Raw genomic sequence first — 6,581 nt, 5'->3', positions numbered from 1 at the left:
CTCCATCGTAGCATCGTTGTCGTCTCGCCAACTATTGCTTCTACGACTATCGCTATCGCTTAGTGATAAAGTAAAGCAATTACATGGCAATTGCATTTCATACAATAAAGCGACAACCATAAGGCTCGTGCCAGTTGCCGATAACTTTTACAAAACATGATCATCTCATACAACAATTTATATCTCATCAGGTCATGACCATATCACATCACAACATGCCCCGCAAAAACAAGTTAGACGTCCTCTACTTTGTTGTTGCAAGTTTTACGTTCCTGCTACGGGCTTCTAGCAAGAACTGTTCTTACCTACGCATCAAAACCACAACGATTTTTCGTCAAGTGTGATGTTTTAACCTTCAACAAGGACCGGCCGTAGTCAAACTGCAACTGAAGTTGGAGAAATAGACACCCGCCAGCCACCTGTGTGCGAAGCACATCGGTAGAACCAGTCTCATGAACACGGTCATGTAATGTCGGTCTGGGCCGCTTCATCCCACAATACCGCCGAATCAAAGTAAGACGTTGGTCGTAAGCAGTATGACTATTATCGCCCACAACTCTTTGTGTTCTGCTCGTGCATATAACATCTACGCATATACCTGGCTCGGATGCCACTGTTGGGGAACACAGTATTTCAAAAAAATTCCTACGATCATGCAAGATCTATCTAGGAGATGCATAGAAACGAGAGGGGAGAGTGTGTCCACGTACCCTTGTAGACCGAAAGTGGAAGCGTTTAGTAACGCGATTTATGTAGTACAACATCTTCGCGATCCAACTGATCCTAGCACCGAACGTACGGCACCTCCGTGTTCAGCACACGTTCAACATGATGACGTCCCTCGAGCTCTTGATCCAGTTGAGGATGAGGGAGAGTTTCGTCAGCACAACGGAGTGTTGACGGTGATGATGAAGTTACCGGCGCAGGGCTTCACCTAAGCACTACGACGATATGACCGAGGTGTGTAACTGTGGAGGGGGGCACTGCACACGCCTAAGAGAAGACTTGGTGTGTCTTTGGGGTGCCCCCTCCCACGTATATAAAGGAGGGGGAAGAGGAGGCCGGCCCAAGGGGGCGCGCCAAGGGGGAGGGTCCTACTTGGACTCTCGGTCCAAGTAGGATTCGGTCCCCCCCCTCTTTCCTATGCCAACAAGGAGAAGGAGGGAAGGAGGAAGAGGGGAGAAGGAAAGAGGGGGGCGCCGCCCCCTCCTAGTCCAATTCGGACCAGCCATGGGGGGGGCAGCCACCCCTTGAGGCCCTTCTCTCCTTTCCACTAAATCCCATTAAGGCCCACCACTTCCCCGGGGGTTCTGGTAACCTCCCAGTACTCCGAAAATACCCGAAACACTTCGGAACCATTCCGGTGTCCGAATATGACCTTCCAATATATCGATCTTTACCTCTCGGCCATTTCGAGACTCCTCGTCATGTCTGTGATCTCATCCAGGACTCCGAACAAACTTCGGTCATCAAATCACATAACTCATAATACAAATCGTCATCGAACGTTAAGCGTGCGGACCCTGCGAGTTCGAGAACTATATAGACATGACCGAGACACATCTCCGGTCAATAACCAATAGCGGAACCTGGATGCTCATATTGGTTGCTAAATATTCTATGAAGATCTTTATCGGTCAAACTGCATAACAACATACGTTGTTCCCTTTGTCATCGGTATTTTACTTGCCCGAGATTCGATCGTCGGTATCATCATACCTAGTTCAATCTCATCACCGACAAGTCTCTTTACTCGTTCCGTAATGCATCATCCCGTAACTAACTCATTAGTCACATTGCTTGCAAGGCTCATAGTGATGTGCATTACCAAGAGGGCCAGAGATACCTCTTCGATACACGGAGTGACAAATCCTAATCTCGATCTATGCCAACTCAACAAACACCATCGGAGACACCTGTAGAGCATCTTTATGATCACCCAGTTATGTTGTGACGTTTGATAGCACACAAGGTGTTCCTTCAGTATTCGGGAGTTGCATAATCTCATAGTCAGAGGAACATGTATAAGTCATGAAGAAAGCAATAGCGAAAAAACTAAACGATCATTATGCTAAGCTAACGGATGGGTCTTGTCCATCACATCATTCTCTAATGATGTGATCTCGTTCATCAAATGACAACACATGTCTATGGTTAGGAAACTTAAACATCTTTGATTAACGAGCTAGTCTAGTAGAGGCATACTAGGGACACTTTGTTGGTCTATGTATTCACACATGTACTAAGTTTCTGGTTAATACAATTATAGCATGAATAATAAATATTTATCATGATATAAGGAAACATAAATAACAACTTTATTATTGCCTCTAGGGCATATTTCCTTCAATGAGGCGGGAGGCTGATCGCATCTTCTTCTGTCAAGAGTTCTATGTCCGGGGAAGAAAAGGAGTGTGTCCCAATTTTAATGGGGGAGATGTGCGTGCGTTAACTAAAACTATGGTTGGAGCGATTGCATGTTGATTTGTTTCTCCGCGTAATTAAAGGGAGACAACAAGGTAAGAAATAAATCGGTGAGACTTATCCATTCGATCGATGGGGTGCACAGTAACAAACGAAACGAGCGGGGACCTACGTACTAAGAATTTAGGATTAGAGATGATGGATGCACATACATTACACTACCAGAATAAAGTGTTCTATGAGTCCATTTGATTCTCAGGTTATTTTGCATGCTCATATGTACCCCTCATGAGAGAAAACCTGAGGGCTTCGATTATTAAGATGGGAAAATCTCATCTGGATCTGCTAGTTAGTTGAGGGAAAGCTTCGTAGTCCAGGTTTTTAGTGCTCTTGTTAGCGTCAGACTCTAATCAAATAGGCTCAGGCAGAAAAAAAAAGGCATATGAAGCACCGGTGATTAGTTTTGCATACACAACACAATATCTCGGGCTTGGATGGGGAACTCGGAAAAACTAACAGGAAATCAATCCTAGCGTTAGTGTTGGCGCTTGGGTTGTGAGCCCTAAGACTCCGTGAACAGACAATCTTCTTAAGCAAGGGACATGCCCGACCAATGAGCTATCAATAATTAACAGTTTATGAAAGCCTATTGTTCAAATCTAAATAAGCATGTTGCAAAGAATTGTATTAAAAATGATTAAATTGCCCAACAAGTGTTTTCTAGTTATTTAATAATTATTAGTTCAAGAAACTATATTTTCTCTTCTCCCTACAAAATTAACTATCTGAAATAATTAATCCATCTATAACATCAAATTACATGAATTTAGTAGTAGTGTTTTCTAGGTTAACTGGGTTTGTTCGTACCTCCACTGTATCATCAGAACCAGCAAAAAGAGCACTATCCAAGGAAAGGTTGTCTGGAAAAATGTTTGACGATTGAAAACTAAAATCGATTCTCTCAGATATGAGAGAGTTGACACATGCACCTAATCTAAGAAGTGAGTTTCCATGCACCTTTCGATTGACGTCCTTGAATGTAAGACTTAAGACCCAACCTTGAGTTCCAAGTCATATGGCTAAACGTCTACCTCTTCTCCTCCAGCCATCCTCCATTTCCTTCCTCCCGCAGTTCTGCCAGAGTTGGCATCCACGAGCTAGGTCTCCTCCCAGCACATCTCCTCCTGGGTGCCTCTGATGAGTGATGTTGCGGCTGCCGTTGCGCCGGCGTCCGAAACAACAACTACTCGACTTGATCACCACAAGTGGTTGCATGATCAGTTTGCAGTGGTATGTGCACTTCTTCCCCGATTGAAATGGAGATGTACCTTTTGACAAGGATAAAATTAAGAAAATCTTCGATAAGTGATGGGAAGGTAGAAATATATGCTGCTGGGATGTACATGTACGCGCTTCTCCGACCCCATGACGATGATCCAAAGTCTGGAATCATGGATGCCTAGTTGGATGTATGGGGATAATATTCCAGTGTGGTGCCGACAGATGCACAGAAATGGAATATGAGGCGGGATGACGTGGTATTGTCGTGATGCATGCGTGGGGCACCATCCTATGTACTACGTCACGATCGTGGAGCTTGTACTCCCAAGGTCCGTTGTGCCACATGCGGTACCCTTTCTCTTGTCGCGCCACTAGCGGGATGACAAGGATGTGGCTGGCCTCGCCGGGCTGCTCCTCCTCGGGCCAATGGGAGACCTGCAAGGTCATGATCTATGCCGATGGCCCAACCGGCGGTGACATTGGCTATGGCGGAGATGATCACGCCTGTGAGTCATAGAGGATTAGCATCTAAGCGTGGCCCATGTCGGCAGAAGTTGACGATGCGCAATGACATGGCATCAGTGGAGGCGGATCTTGGGAGGCATAAAGGGAGACGATAGGTGATGTCTATTGTTGGGGAACGCAGTAATTTCAAAATAATTCCTACGCACACGCAAGATCATGGTGATGCATAGCAATGAGAGGGGAGAGTATCGTCTACATACCCTTGTAGACCAAGCGGAAGCATTATGACAACGCGGTTGATGTAGTCGTACATCTTCACGATCGACCGATCTAGTACCGAAGACACGGCACCTCCGCGATCTGCACACGTTCAGCTCGGTGACGTCCCGTGAAGTCACGATCCAGTAGAGCTTCGTGGGAGAGTTTCGTCAGCACGACGGCGTGATGACAGTGATGATGTTGCTACCGGAACAGGGCTTCGCCTAGGCACCGCTATGATATAATCGAGGTGGATTATGGTGGAGGGGGCACCGCACACGGCTAAAGATCAATGATCAACTTGTGTGTCCATGGGGTGCCCCCCTCCCCCGTATATAAAGGAGTGGAGGAGGGGGAGGGCCGGCCCTCTCTATGGCGCGCCCTAGGGGAGTCCTACTCCCTCCGGGAGTAGGATCCCCCCTTCCAAGTAGGAGTAGGAGAGGAAGCAGGGAGGAGAGAGGGAGGAAGGAAAGGGGGCCCGCCCCCTACCAATTCAGATTGGGCTTGGGGGGCGCGCCTCCCTCTTTTCCCTTCCCTCTCCTCAATTCCACTAAGGCCCAATAAGGCCCATATACTCCCCAGAGGGTTCCGGTAACCTCCCGGTACTCCAGAAAAATGCTCGAACCACTCGGAACCATTCCGATGTCCAAATATAGGCTTCCAATATATCGATCTTTACGTCTCGACCATTCCGAGACTCCTTGTCATGTCTGTGATCAAATCTGGGACTCCGAACTACCTTCGGTACATCAAAACACATAAACTCATAATACTGATCGTCACCAAATGTTAAGCGTGCGAGCCCTACGGGTTCGAGAACTATGTAGACATGACCGAGACATGTCTCTGTTCAATAACCAATAGCGGAACCTGGATGCTCATATTGGCTCCTACATATTCTACGAAGATCTTTATCGGTCAAACCGCACAACGGTATACGTTGTTCCCTTTGTCAGTGGTACATTACTTGAACGAGATTCGATCGTCGGTATCTCAATACCTAGTTCAATCTCGTTACCGGCAAGTCTCTTTACTTGTTCCATAATGCTACATCCCGTAACTAACTCATTAGCTACATTGCTTGCAAGGCTTATTGTGATGTACATTACCGATAGGGCCCAGAGATACCTCTCCGACAATCGGAGTGACAAATCCTAACCTTGATCCATGCCAACTCAACAAACACCATCGGAGACACCTGTAGAGCACCTTTATAATCACCCAGTTACATTGTGACATTTGGTAGCACACAAAGTGTTCCTCCAGTATTTGGGAGTTGCATGATCTCATAGTCATAGGAACATGTATAGTTATGGAGAAAGCAATAGCAACAAACTAAACGATCATCGTGCTAAGCTAACGGATGGGTCAAGTCAATCACATCATTCTCTAATGATGTGATCCCGTTAATCAAATGACAACTCATGTCTATGGTTAGGAAACATAACCATCATTGATTCAACGAGCTAGTCAAGTAGAGGCAAACTAGTGACACTCTGTTTGTCTATGTATTCACACATGTACTAAGTTTCTGGTTAATACAATTCTAGCATGAATAATAAACATTTATCATGATATAAGGAAATATAAATAACAACTTTATTATTGCCTCTAGGGCATATTTCCTTCATCTACTACACAACCTTCTTCTTGTTGACGTAGTTGGGCCTCCAAGTGCATAGGTTTGTAGGACAGTAGAAAATTTCCCTCAAGTGGATGACCTAAGGTTTATCAATCCATGGGAGGCGTAGGATGAAGATGGTCTCTCTCAAACAACCCTGCAGCCAAATAGCAAAGAGTCTCTTGTGTCCCCAACACACCCAATACAATGGCAAATTGTATAGGTGCACTAGTTCGGCGAAGAGATGGTGATACAAGTGCAATATGGATGGTAGATATAGGTTTTTGTAATCTGAAAATATAAAAACAGCAAGGTAACTAATGATAAAAGTGAGTGAAAACGGTATTGCAATGCGCTGAAACAAGGCCTAGGGTTCATACTTTCACTAGTGCAAGTTCTCTCAACAATAATAACATAATTGGATCATATAACTATTCCTCAACATGCAACAAAGAGTCACTCCAAAGTCACTAATAGCGGAGAACAAACGAAGAGATTATTATAGGGTACGAAACCACCTCAAAGTTATCCT

The sequence above is a fragment of the Triticum urartu genome, chromosome 7 (genome assembly GCF_003073215.2).
Source record: "Triticum urartu cultivar G1812 chromosome 7, Tu2.1, whole genome shotgun sequence".
NCBI lineage: Eukaryota > Viridiplantae > Streptophyta > Magnoliopsida > Poales > Poaceae > Triticum > Triticum urartu.
The sequence above is the reverse complement of the archived record's forward strand: the minus strand, read 5'-3'. Positions refer to the sequence as shown.